Genomic DNA, 13,029 nt, shown 5'->3' on the forward strand with positions numbered 1-13,029 from the left:
CTGGAGCCTCTGGTAGGTGGCAGCCGCGTTCCCCAGCCTAAAGGGCATGAAGGCATTGGCGCCGAGGTACTCCCACCGGTAGCCAGCCAGCATAGGCCAGAATGGGCCGTGTGCCGCGACTATGTTGGTTGGAGACGCGTTGACGCAGATGAGGGGCCGGTCAACCGTGCCGCCGACGACGAATGCGATTGGTGGTGCAGGGCAGTCACCGCGTCGCATGGCCTTGGCCTCTCGGAGTTCTTCGACCGCTCTGATGACGGATTCAAGGGAGCAGGGTGGACGTGCTCCATACTGTGTCCTCGGGATATGCTCAGACGCCCCACCCGCCTCACTGGTCAAGTCTGGGGCCTCCCAGGTTGGAGCCCCATCCCCGACCCTAAGGGGGGGGGGGGGGCGAGCGCGCATCCCTATGCGATGGGGGGCATGGCCCCGTCCCCGGGCATGGAGCCCGGAGTCCCAAGGCACTCCGTGGGGAGGAGTCCCTTCTTCTTCTTGCGTGGGTCCTCGTGGGGCAGCTCGTCTTCTTCATCATCCGAGAGTCCCGCCGCCGCCGCGCGGTAGGCACGCTCTAGTGCACAGGGGGCATCCTTGTCGTGGCAGGGGATGGTGATGACGCCGCCGCTCCCTGGCATCTTGAGGACATTGTAACCATGGTGGACCACTGCCATGAACTTGGCGAGCGCCTAGTACCCGAGGATTGCGTTGTATGGTAGGTGAATGTGCGCAACGTCGAAGACGATGATATCAATGTGGTAGTTCTTGTGTTCCCCGAAGGTGACCGGCAGATGCACTTGCCAAATGGGCACGATGGACCCCTCAGTTACTCCTGAGAAGGGCTTGGTCGGCATGAGCTGCTCATACGACAGCTGGAGTTTCTCGAAGATCTCGACTGAGAGGACGTTGATCCCTGCTACACTGTCATTGAGGGTCCTGGTGACGAGGACGTTGGTGATGGTCGGGGTGCACATCATTGGGAGCTTGCCGGCCATGAACGAGCACCTGAGCTGGTCGCTTGGGTCGAAGGCGATGGTGGTATGGGACTAGTAGAGGGGACGCATTGCTTCTGGCCTCGGGAGGGCGGCATTCACCTCCCAGGCAAACTGCTGGAAGGCGCGGTTGGAGGCTGGGGTCTGGGCGTAGCCCAGGATGGAGGCCACCACCCTGGCCTCCTGGAACCCCCAGCCCCGTCGTACTGCCTGTCTTCATCCCTCCTCCTGGGTGGTGGACGCAACGGGGGCAGCCCGGCCTCCCAAGGGCGAGCCTCGTGAGGCTTGCCGAGTCGCTGCCGCTCTTGAGTGTTATCACACCAGCGGTCCTCCTGACTCTGGCCATGCCAGGGGTCCTCCTGAGGCTGTGCATGCCACCCCTGACGTGGCTCACGGTCATCCCAGCGGCGCCTATTGCGGCCTCCTTCGAGCACGGGGCTTGTGTCGAACCGTCTAGGGCGCCTATTGAAGTGCTCGGCGCGGACCAGACGGAGTTCTTGACACTCAGAGGTATCATGGCCGCTGGTGCCATGGAAGATGCACGTCGGCCCCCCTCCGGGCGGGCGCTCTCCCCCTCGGAGATGCTTCGCCTCGGGCTCTGTGGCGAGCACCATCGGGGCCTTGCGTTTCATCTCCTTGGCTTTGTCTATCTTCTCTTTTAGGTCCGCCGCCTGGCGCCTGAGGAGCAACATGCGTCCTTCTTCACCCTTGGCGCATTTGCTTGCCAAGTTGAACAACTCTAATGCGGTGCTCATTTCAGCATTCATGGCGAGCTCTTCCTTCATATTGAGGTCGGTGACTCCGTCGGAGAAAGCCGAGATGACGGCTTCGTCTGACGCCTTTGGGATCTTGAGGCGCATAACCGTGAAGCGTTGTATGAACTTGTGGAGGGTCTCTCCCTCCTGCTGCTTGACGGGTCGCAGGTCGTTCAGGATGGGGGCGCGGTCGCGGGTGCCCTGGAAGTTGGCGATGAAGCGCTCACGCAGGCCGTCCCAGGAGGTGATGGACACCTTCGGGAGGTTGAGGAGACAAGAGAATGCGCCGCCCTTGAGCGAAATTGGGAACCAACACGCCATGATTTTGTCGCCTCCTCCAGCCGCCCTGATGCTCCGCGTGTAGAGTTTTAAGAACCCAGCAGTGTCTTGGGTGCCATCATAACGCGGTGGGAGGTCGGGCTTGAACTTGCAGGGCCATGCATCGGGGTAAAGCTCGGGGGCGATAGCGAGGCACTCCACCGATCCAACGAGTGTGGTATGCGCGGGGGCCGCCGGGTCTTATTGATCCATGGGGTCTGCTTCGAGTGCGGCATGCTCACGACGCGAGATTTGCAGCGCCAGAGGCGCACATACATTGGTGTGGGGCCGGGGAATCATCTGGTAGCTTTCTTCATCTGGGTTCACGAGGCTGGGCATGGGGTCACACTTCCTGCCTGGGCTCGGGGTCAGCGACACGCCGCGGGGGTGAGGGTGGCGCGTCTTGTTGCTCATTGTTCGCCAGGGACGGCTGATACGTCCCACACATATCTATAATTTCTGTTTGTTTCATGCTCTTTTGGGTGATATTGTTATATCTTTTGCTACACTTTCATACCTTTTTACACATATTTGGACTAACCTACTAACTCAGTGCACTCAGTTCCAGTTTCTGTCTGCTGATGTCTTTTTTCAAGGGACTTTTACCCCAATTTACAGAGCCCCAAAAATTCTGAGAAAAGTATATAAAAAACAGCATGATGAAAGCTTCACGAGGCATCAAGTGGGGCCAGAGGGGAGACAGGGCTCGCCCAGGCGTCCATCCTGCACGGGCCACCTCCTGGCCGCACCACCAGGCCACCTGGGTGGGGCCCACCCCCTCAGGTGCCCTCCTTCGGCCTATATTTATCTCTCCGATAGAAAACCTTATCATCATATCCAGAATCGTGAATTTCTCCACTGTTCCGCCGCCGCAGCGCTTCCAAGATTGGGAGCTCCAGAAGACCTCTTCCCGGCACCCTGCCGGAGGGAGGATTGATCTCCGGGAGTTTCTCCACCACCATGGACGCTTCCCGAACGTGCCGTGAGTAGTCCTCCTTGGACCATGAGTCCATGACCAATAACTATGTGATGTCATCTCTCCAATCTTGTGCTTCAATGCTTAGCCCTTGTGAGCTGCCCTACATGATCAAGGAATCTATTTAATTTACCTGTTGTTGCTATGCTGAGTTTGATGGGATCCGATAGATTATGAGATTAAGTTCATATTGTGACGAGTTATATATTTGGTTCTTATTTTATATTATGTTCTTGAGAAATTCATGCATGTTCTTCGTTGCTTTTTATTGCTTTGGCCGAGTAGTAGATTGTAACTCCAAGAGGGAGCGTTATGGATGATTGTGGGTTCATGCCCCGTGATGTCTAGCTTGAGTGATAGAAACATGAGACTAGGGGATGTGTTGTTGCCACCAGGGAGCAAACAATGGTGCTTCTGACTACGGTTGTAAGGATTGTTTACCTTACGCAAATTTTGTTAATTCAGTTGTCCGTTGCTTTGAGTTTACATTTTGGGTGGGACTCGCAACTTAATACCAGAGAGATGTTCTGGATAGATATCTCAAGGTGGATGATTAGAGTGTAGATGCTGATGGATAAACGGTCTAGTTGTCTTGGCGTATTGCCCATTACTTTTGAGCCTCTAACTTTCTAGTAGCATGATTAGCATTGCGGTGCGTTTATAATTCTGTCAATTCCCCAGCTATAATTTGTTTACCCAGCATAGTTGTTTATCGTCTTTTGGGACAAAGACATCACTAGTGAACATCATGGGACTCTGGTCCATATTACCACCATTTTTTACACCTCCATCATTTACTGCCTTTATTTACTTTTCCGTTGCAATAACTATCGCTATTCCCGCTTGTGTTTTGATCCTTTGCAAACTACAAGGCCGGAGAGATTCACAACCTTTCTGAACTCGTTGGGAGAAAAGTTATTTGTTGTGTGTGCAGGTCCACGTCTTCTGTTAGCGCCAGAGCTGCGGACACCTACTTGTTGATCCTCGGAGTCCTCCTGGTTCGATAAACCTTACAGTCCCAGTGTAAGGGAAATCTACTGGTGACTACATCTCCACCTTCCACTTGGGTAACTAACAAGGGGAGAGAAGTATATCCATCAGCTCGTCATCAAGAAAATTTCTGGCGCCGTTGCGAGGGACTCCAGTCTTCAAGATAGGGGAGTTGCACACTATATGTTACCTTTGCTTTTTTGTCTTGTTAGTTTGCTTTCTAGTTTTTGCTTTAGAGTCCTATACAAAAAACCATAGAAAAATTAGTTGCCTTGCTCTTGCTCGTTGCTGCTGCTATGGGTTCCACCGAGAACACCAAGTTGTGTGACTTCACTAGTAACAACAACAATGAATTTATCTGCACACCTATTGTTGCTCCCGCCACTGGAGCCACGTCCTATTAGATTAAACCTGCTTTGGTGAACCTAGTTATCAAAGATCAATTGTTAGGTGGTGGAGATGATGCTGCCTTGCACTTGAACAATTTTGTTGAGCTCTGTGATATGCAAAAATATAAATAAGTAGATGGTGATATTGTTAAACTTAAGCTTTTTTCCTTTCTCCTTGAGAGGAGGAGCTAAAGTGTGGCTTCAATCTTTGCCTAGGAATAGCATAGATTCTTGGGATAACTGCAAAGATGCTTTTATTGGGAAGTATTACCCGCCTGCTAAGATTATCCAGTTGAGGAGTAACATTTTGAATTTTAGGCAATTGGATAATGAACATGTTGCTCAAGCTTGGGAAAAAATGAAATCTCTTGTTAAAAATTGCCCTACTCATGGTTTGACTACTTGGATGGTTATCCAAACTTCCTATGCAGGATTGAACTTTACCTCACGAAATCTGTTAGACTCGGTCGCGGGAGGAACCTTTATGTCAACTACACTTGGTACTGCCACGAAGCTATTGGATGAGATGATGACAAATTATTCTCAATGGCACACCGAGAAAGCTCCAACAGGTAGGAAGGTAAACACTGTTGAGGATATCTCCTCCCTTAATGATAAGGCTGACATGATCATGACTCTACTTAATAAGCAAGCTCCTATTGATCCTCATGATGTTCCTTTAAATTCTTTGGTTTCTCAAGAAAGAGAGCAAGTGGATGTTAATTTTATTTCTAGGAACAACTTCAAGAACAATGCCTATAGGAGTAATTTTGGTAGCAATCCTAGACCGTTCCCATCCAACAACTATGGGAACAACACCAATTATCCTAGCACCAAAAAGTCCACAACTGAATTAGAGAGCATGCTTAAAGATTTCATCACTTCTCAAAAAGCCCTCAACAAGAGTGTAGAAGAGAAACTAGAAAAAATAGATAGTCTCTCTTTGAAGGTGGACAACATAGCTCATGATGTAGAGATGCTTAAAATTAGAACTTCCCCATTTGAGGAAAGGAACACCACACCCATGAATGCTATCCAAGTCCAAATTAATGAGGACATAAGAATGCTAGCCAAACTTAAAGATAGATGGGCTAGAGAAAAGGAAGAGGAAGAGATAATTAAGATCCTTCCTACACACACTACCACTTCTGCTATACGAGTTGTTGAGAATCTCAAAACTTTTAGGACCCATCACACTCCTAGTCCAAGTGGACCTATTAATGGTGATGCTAATACATCAACTATAGGACAAGAAGGTCCTATGAATTTAGAGACTACCAAAAGAATGAGCCTAGATGACATTACTACCACTTTAATTAATGGTAGTAACTTTGATTTTGAGAATTGTAGTCTCTCCGAAGTCATCACCTTTCTGCAAAGAATGGCTAAAGACCCCCACACTAGTACACTTAATATTGCCTTCATCGAGCATATTACCAATGCTCGTATCAAAGCTAAGGAGGAGAAGCTCAAGCTAGAGACTTCTATTCCTAGGAAGCTAGAAGATGGTTGGGATCCTATGGTCAAAATTAAATTGAATAATCTCTCTTTCTTTTCTTTGTGTGATGTTGGAGCTAGTGCCTTCGTTATGCCCAAAAGAATGTATGATATGCTTGATTGGAAACCTTATGATCCATGTTCTTTTGTTGTTCATCTTGTTGATTCTTCCATAAAGAAACCTTTAGGGAGAATTGATGATGTTCTTATTATTTTCAATGATAATTATGTGCTTGTTGATTTTCTTATTATGGACATTGAATGTGATCCTTCATGTCCAATTATTTTGGGAGGTCCTTTTCTCCGCACCGTTGGTGCTAACATGAAAGAGGGAATTATTAAATTACAATTTCCACTCAAAAAGGGAATGGAACACTTCCCTAGAAAGAAGATTAAGTTACCTTATGAGTCCATTACACGGGCAAGCTATTCTTTTGGAGTTGATAACACTTGATCTTCTTGCATTATGCCTAGCTCAAAGGCATAAAAGAAAGCACTTGTTGGGAGGCAACCCAATATGTTTTTACTTTATGTTTTAGTGGTCTTGATGTGTGTTACTACTATAGAAACATCATTGTATCTTTATTTTTAAGTTTTTTGCCAAGTTATAGCCTCCGATTGCAAGAAAGTTCAAAAATTGTGACATGCTTACCAGAAATAGATTTTGTCTGCTTGACGGAAAAATCACCAAAAATAACCAGATCATATTTTTGATCTGAATTGTTCTGAAAGCATGCTCTATATAATTGTCTTTTTGGCATATGTTATTATTATTTTTGTTTTGAGTTAGATAAGTGCCCCGAATAAATTATTCACTACCCGTTGTTCTGTTTTCCATAGATTCTGCTATGTTTTGTGTCTTCATTGCTTTGCGAATGCTAAGCTTGCTTTTTGTTTGCAAAAATATTTTAGCATTCATGAGAAACAGTAGCTTTTCATGAGAATCTTTATTTCCAGCAGGTCTTGAATTATGTTATTAAGGGAACTAACTACTCTAATCGGCTTATGATGAGTTTTGTATGAAGGGAGTTTTCAAGTATTGCGATGGGAGAGATGATGAAAGAAGATAAAGGAGTGTCAAATGCGAAACCTTGGGGATGCCCCCATGCATTCCAAGAAATATTCAAGGAGACTCAAGCGTCTAAGCTTAGGGATGCCCCCGTGCATCCCCTTCTCTATCAACAATCATCAGGTCGTCCATCTCCATGCTATATTTTTATCACTTCATATAATATGTGCTATGCTTGGAACGTCCCACTATTTTATTTTTAGTTTGTTTTAGTTTTGCTTGTTGTTCAAAACAAGCCGAAACCTAGCCTACCTTGTTTGGGAGAGAGACACCCTCCATTCCACTCTAGAGCACAACATAGGTTTTCATGCTTATTCTTTTTGTGCGTTCTTCATCTTTTCGTAGCTACTGTCATGCTTAGCTCTTAGATTTCATGCTTATCTTTTTAAGAGCTTTTATTTAGGTTGATTTTGGAACTCTCTTGAGTTATCATGCTTATCTTTTTTAGAGAGTTTGCTTGTTCCACTAAGTTGTGTGTCTTGCATAAGTAGGTAACTAGGGTTGCTATTTATGTATGGTAGTAACTTGCAATAGTTTTGAGGTATTTATTTGAGTAATGTTTGGACTATTGGTGCGAGGAGCATGAGCCTATTAGTGATAGGTGTCGTATTTTGGGAAATGCGTGTGTTTTTCAAAAACTAAAAATTAGTTGAGAACTCTAGCTACTAAATTGATCGCTAACCTCTGGAGGGGTTGGAATATATAGAGTACCCTCACGTTACCATGAGTCGAGGATGCGCAAGGATAACCAAACCCCCAAACATTCCTCCTCGGGGTACTTGTCTGTTTGAGAATTTCCTAACTAGATAGAGATTTACCAATAATAACTGTATGAGTTCTTCGGACTAATGTGAGTATTTGATTGTTGGCACTTCCACCATCCATATTTTGCTATCCTCTTCGGTACCGTGCATTGCCCTTTCTCACATTGAGAGTTGGTGCAAACTCCACCGGTGCATCCAAAACCATGACATGATACGCTCTGTCATACATAAGCCTCATTATATCTTTCCTCAAAACAACCACCATACCTACCTATTAATGCATTTCCATAGCCTTTCCGAGATACATTGCCATGTAACATCCATCATCTCATGACTTGATCTTGATGTCATACATGCTTTTTCTTGATCATAGAGCCGCATGCTAGTTGGGCCTTGCCCTCATTACTGCTACATGATGCGCTAGTATCGTTGCATATCCTGCTATACTAGCAGAGGCATACCTTTGCATACATCATGATAGTTTTCACTTGTCTTTATGTTGAGTACTTCTTATAAAGTGTGATGCTTTTTCTTTCTATTCATGTAAAAAATAGAGTGTTGCCCTTAAGTTAGGAAAAGATCCCAAAGAGGACAAACAAAAGATCCCAAAGAGGACAAATGAGAGATAAAAAGAAAGAGCCAAAGAGGCAACAAAAAAAGGAGAAATAAAAAGAGAGAAGGGGGCAACACTACTATTCCTTTTGATAGATCCACACTCGTACTCCGTTACTATATTGGTACTACATAGAGATTATCATTCATGCATAACTATGTGGGGATCCTTACACTATAGAACTTGGTTTGCATATTCCAATGATGAGCCTCCTCAAATGAGTTCTAGGTATTCATGAGCAAACAAGTTGGATGAACCCCCACTAGTTCCATTGGAGAGCTTACCTTAGCTCATACATGCATCCGTTAGATGGCAATCCCTTCTCCTTACATCATATCTATCATTTGGTTTTCTCTCACCTATGGTTGTCCTCATAGATGTGAGCCTTTCACTCCTTTTTGTCTTCCTTCCCCATCATTATTCTATTTGCCATCCTAACTGCCAACATATCTTGCCTATGCTCATCCATTGCATGAGTGCTCAAAGTCGAAAGGGAGAGGATCATTTTGACTTGTGCTTGACAAGTGGTCTGGGGATGAGTCAAATTAAGATTCCAAAGGAGACTAAGTGTGAGGTTTAGTAGATTGAGTTCTCAATTAAAAAACATTTTATCTCTGAACCCATCTCCCTCTTCTTGCACGCAAACACCATTTGGAGACATTCAAGTCACAGACAGCGAAAGCTCTTGCACCTTTATGTTCTTACTTTGCTAAATTCAATACTAGATATAGACTCTTGCTTGTTATTGTCTTGACTTGAATTGCATATCTCACTTGCTTTACTTTGAAGTTCTTATATGTGTGTTAGCATGTGACCCCAGAAATTATTGTGTTATCATTTATCTACTCGAGGACGAGCATAAATTAAGCTTGGGGATGTTGATACGTACCAAACGTACCTATAATTTCTGCTTGTTCCATGATCTTTTGGGTGACATTGTTATATGTTTTGCTACGCTTTTATATCATTTTACACACATATTTGGACTAACCTACTAACCCAGTGCACCCAGTGCCAGTTTCTATCTGCTGATGTCTTCTTTTGCACGAGCTTTTAACCAATTTTCCGAAGCCCGAAAAAATCTAGAAAAATATATAAAAAATCAGTGAAACAAAAGCTTCGGGATCACCAAAGGAGGGCCAGGGGCCTCCCAGGCGGCCTGCTGGCGCGGCCTAGCCCTAGGCCGTGCCAGGAGGTCGCCTGGGTGGGTCCACGTCCTCCGGTGCCCTCCTTTGGCCTATATTTAGTGTTTCGTGAGGAAACCCTCGCAGACTTTCTGGAATCGCGAACTTCTCCATCGTTCCGATGCCGCAGCGCTTCCAAGATCGGGAGCGTGAGGAGACCTCTGCCCGGCACCCTGCCGGAGGGAGGACTGACCTTCGGGAGCTTATCCATCGCCATGGACGCCTCCCGGATGTGCCGTGAGTAGTTTCTCTTGGACCATGAGTCCATGGACAGTAGCTATGTGATGTCTTCTCTCCAATCTTGTAATTCAATGGTTAGTCCTTGTGAGCTGCCCTACATGATCAAGGCATCTATGTAATTCTCTTTCTCTTGCTATGCTCGGTTTGTTGGGATCCGATAGATTATGAGATTATGTTCAGATTGTTATGAGTTATATATTTGATTATCCTTTTATATTGTGTTCCTTAGTGATTCATGCATGTTCTCCGTTGCTTTCTATTGCTTTGGCCAAGTAGTAGATCGTAACTCTAAGAGGGAGAGTTATGCATGATCATGGGTTCTGGCCCCTTGATGTCTAGCTTGTGTGACAGAAACATGAGACTAGGGGATGTGCTTGTTGCCACCAGGGATAAAACAACGGTGCGTGTGACCAAGGTTGCAAGGATTGTTTACCTTACGCATAGTTCGTTAATGCAGTTGCCCGTTGCTTTGAGTTTACACTTTAGGTGCGGCTCGCAACTTAATGCCGGAGAGATGTTCTGGATAGATATCTCAAGGTGGATGATTAGTAAGTAGATGCTGATGAATAAACGGTCTACTTGTCTCGGCGTATTGCCAATTACTATTGAACCTCTAACTATCAAGGAGCATAATTAGCATTGCTGTGCGATCATAATTCTGTCAATTGCCCAACTATGATTTGTTTACCCTAGCATAGTTGTTTATCGTCTTTTGGGAGAGAGACATCACTAGTGAACATCATGTAACTGCGGTCCATATCACCATCATTGCTTACACCTCCACCATTTACCGATTTCATTTACTTCTCCGTTGCAATCACTATTACCTTCCCGCTTGTGTTTTGATCCTTTGCAAACTACAAGGCTGGAGAGATTGACAACCTCTCTATACTCATTGGCAGCAAAGTTATTTATTTTGTGTGCAGGTCCACGTCTTCTGCTAGCGCCGGGGTGGAATACAGCTACTTGTTGAGCCTAGGTGTCCTACTGGTTCGATAAACCTTATAGTCTCCGTGTAAGGGAAATTTTCTGCTGACTACAACTCCACCTTCCACTTGGGGTCCAACGAGGGGCGAGAAGAATATACATCACCTGGTCATCAGGGTCCTGAGGAGGCCCCTTGCGGGCCGGGTCTTGACTCTCCTCCTACTCGTGAGGCTTGGCCCCTCACGAGGGCCTTACCTTGAACAGTGCCGGGCCCGTTGGTTTGTTCCGGTGAGGCGGGCCCGCCCTGGGCCATAGGCAGGCAGGTTTGGGTACCCCCATTCCGAGAACGCCGACACCATCACGCATTAGATTGGAGAAGACGCACGTTAGTGCGTTGTCCAGAATATCCCGCATTTCGGTTTCAATGTCTTCATCCACCTTGGAGATGCCTGATTCCAACGCCTCCATCACTATGAGGATGAAGTCGAGGTAGCCGCCATCACCATGCGCGCGCGACAGTGCAGGGGCGTCTCCGACGAAGTGGTAGAGCGCACCGCCCGTGCGACGAGCAAGCTCAAGGAATTGCTTGGCGCGCTATGCCACCATATGTCGTGCATGCACCGCGTCATCCTTTCCGCCTGCACGACATCGGTGGCTTTACAAATTTGGGCCTGAAGCGATGCCAGATCCTCCTTACAGCCGTCCTCACTCAGGAGGGCGGCCTCGAGAGCGTCTCAGGTGCCTTGTAGCTGGTTCCTGAGCGTGCTCACCTCCTCCTGGAGCGCATTGCACATGTAATGGAGGTGGGCTTCCCGTCGGGCGAGCTTGCCATGATACTTCTCCAGGGTAGCCTCCCGCTCTCGAGCCACCCTCGTGTGTACATCGGCAAGGACTTCCTCACGCACCGCCGTGCGGACAACCTCGTCTGCAAGAACGCACCATTCTAGAGCTCCGAGAAGCTTGCGCTCCACCTCATGGTTGAAGGCAGTCCAGGTGGCCTCCCGCTCGCGGGGAGCCACGTCCGCCCATGGCTTGATAATGGCCGCCTCCTTGAGGGCCAGATCTGCCTCTCGCTCACGCTGTGAGGGGTGAATGAGGTAGTTTGGGCCGCACGCCCGCACAGCTCCCCCGTTGCCCCGAAGGGGCCACACATCCTCCGGGCTCGTGACCACAAGCGCGGGGGCAGAGGCCTCACCAGTAGGCGGCGCACGAGAGGACACCCCCGGTGGGGCACCGGTGCGCCTCTTGGGTGTTGGCGCCTGGAAAGTTCGGTGATGAGATTCACCGGGCCAGAGAAGGTACGCAAGGAGAAGCAATGCCGAGAGCGTAATTACTCGTCGTTGGAAGACCATCGCCATCACATTGGGGTCAGACATGGCTCCAAAGGCCCCGCCCACGCTTCAGCGCTTGCGGCATCCTTTTGACCGCCATGGGAATAAGAAAAGGGGGAAAAAGGAAACGGTTGCACAGAATGGCAGATCAGCGTGGGAGGAAGGTAGATGGGAGAAGTTTTGTGGTGGCGGCTCCGCTCCTCGGGTGTGGCGGTTTTATATGCGCGACCGCAGTCCCTGAGGCGTCGTGGGTAGTGAAGGCGACATACGCACCATCAAGCACCACATGCCTTGCCTAGCCCGCGGACTGTTATGGCTCGCGTCGCTTCGTTCCCCCAACAGGGCACTCCGCGCGTGCCACGGGCCGAGGAGCAGTGTTATGAGAGAAGGAAGGCACAAGGGGTGGCGTGAGTCAAGGAACAGTAATGATGGTCGACACTACATGCATGCTTTATCAACTCCCTCTAAGCGGTTCCCGAAGCATTGTAGGAAGGTAAAGAGTCCCACGACCTGCGAGGTGCCGCGCGTCGAGCTTTATCCGCACGCAGTTGGGGCCTGCGTCACTTTGCCCCTGCCATCGGGCGGAGTCATGCACAACATGGGCCCGGGGGATACTGTTAGGCCCCTGGAACCGGGGGTACCCAGGCCCGTCGGCCTGCGGCCCTAGGCACAACACACTGCACATGCCTGATTCGGCCTCGCGGTCGGCCCAACAAGCAAGATCCTTGCAACGGCCCTCGCCTCACGAAGCAAGTGCAGGAGGATCGTTGTCGAGGACTGCATGAGGCCACTTACTACAAGGATGCGTCCTTAGGCCACCCCATAGGCCCTCATGGGGCGGGCTTCTCAAGGGCGACCAGGCAGGGTCACGTGACCTTGCACCTTCACGTGGGTGACGCAGGGTGCATAGGCAGCATAGGAGAGGTGTGAGCGGGCACGTATAGAGGGGCTTTCCACTTTCGTGCTAAAGGAGCAGGGCTAGCTGGTGGG

The sequence above is a fragment of the Hordeum vulgare genome, chromosome 2H, assembly GCF_904849725.1.
Source record: "Hordeum vulgare subsp. vulgare chromosome 2H, MorexV3_pseudomolecules_assembly, whole genome shotgun sequence".
Lineage (NCBI taxonomy): Eukaryota > Viridiplantae > Streptophyta > Magnoliopsida > Poales > Poaceae > Hordeum > Hordeum vulgare.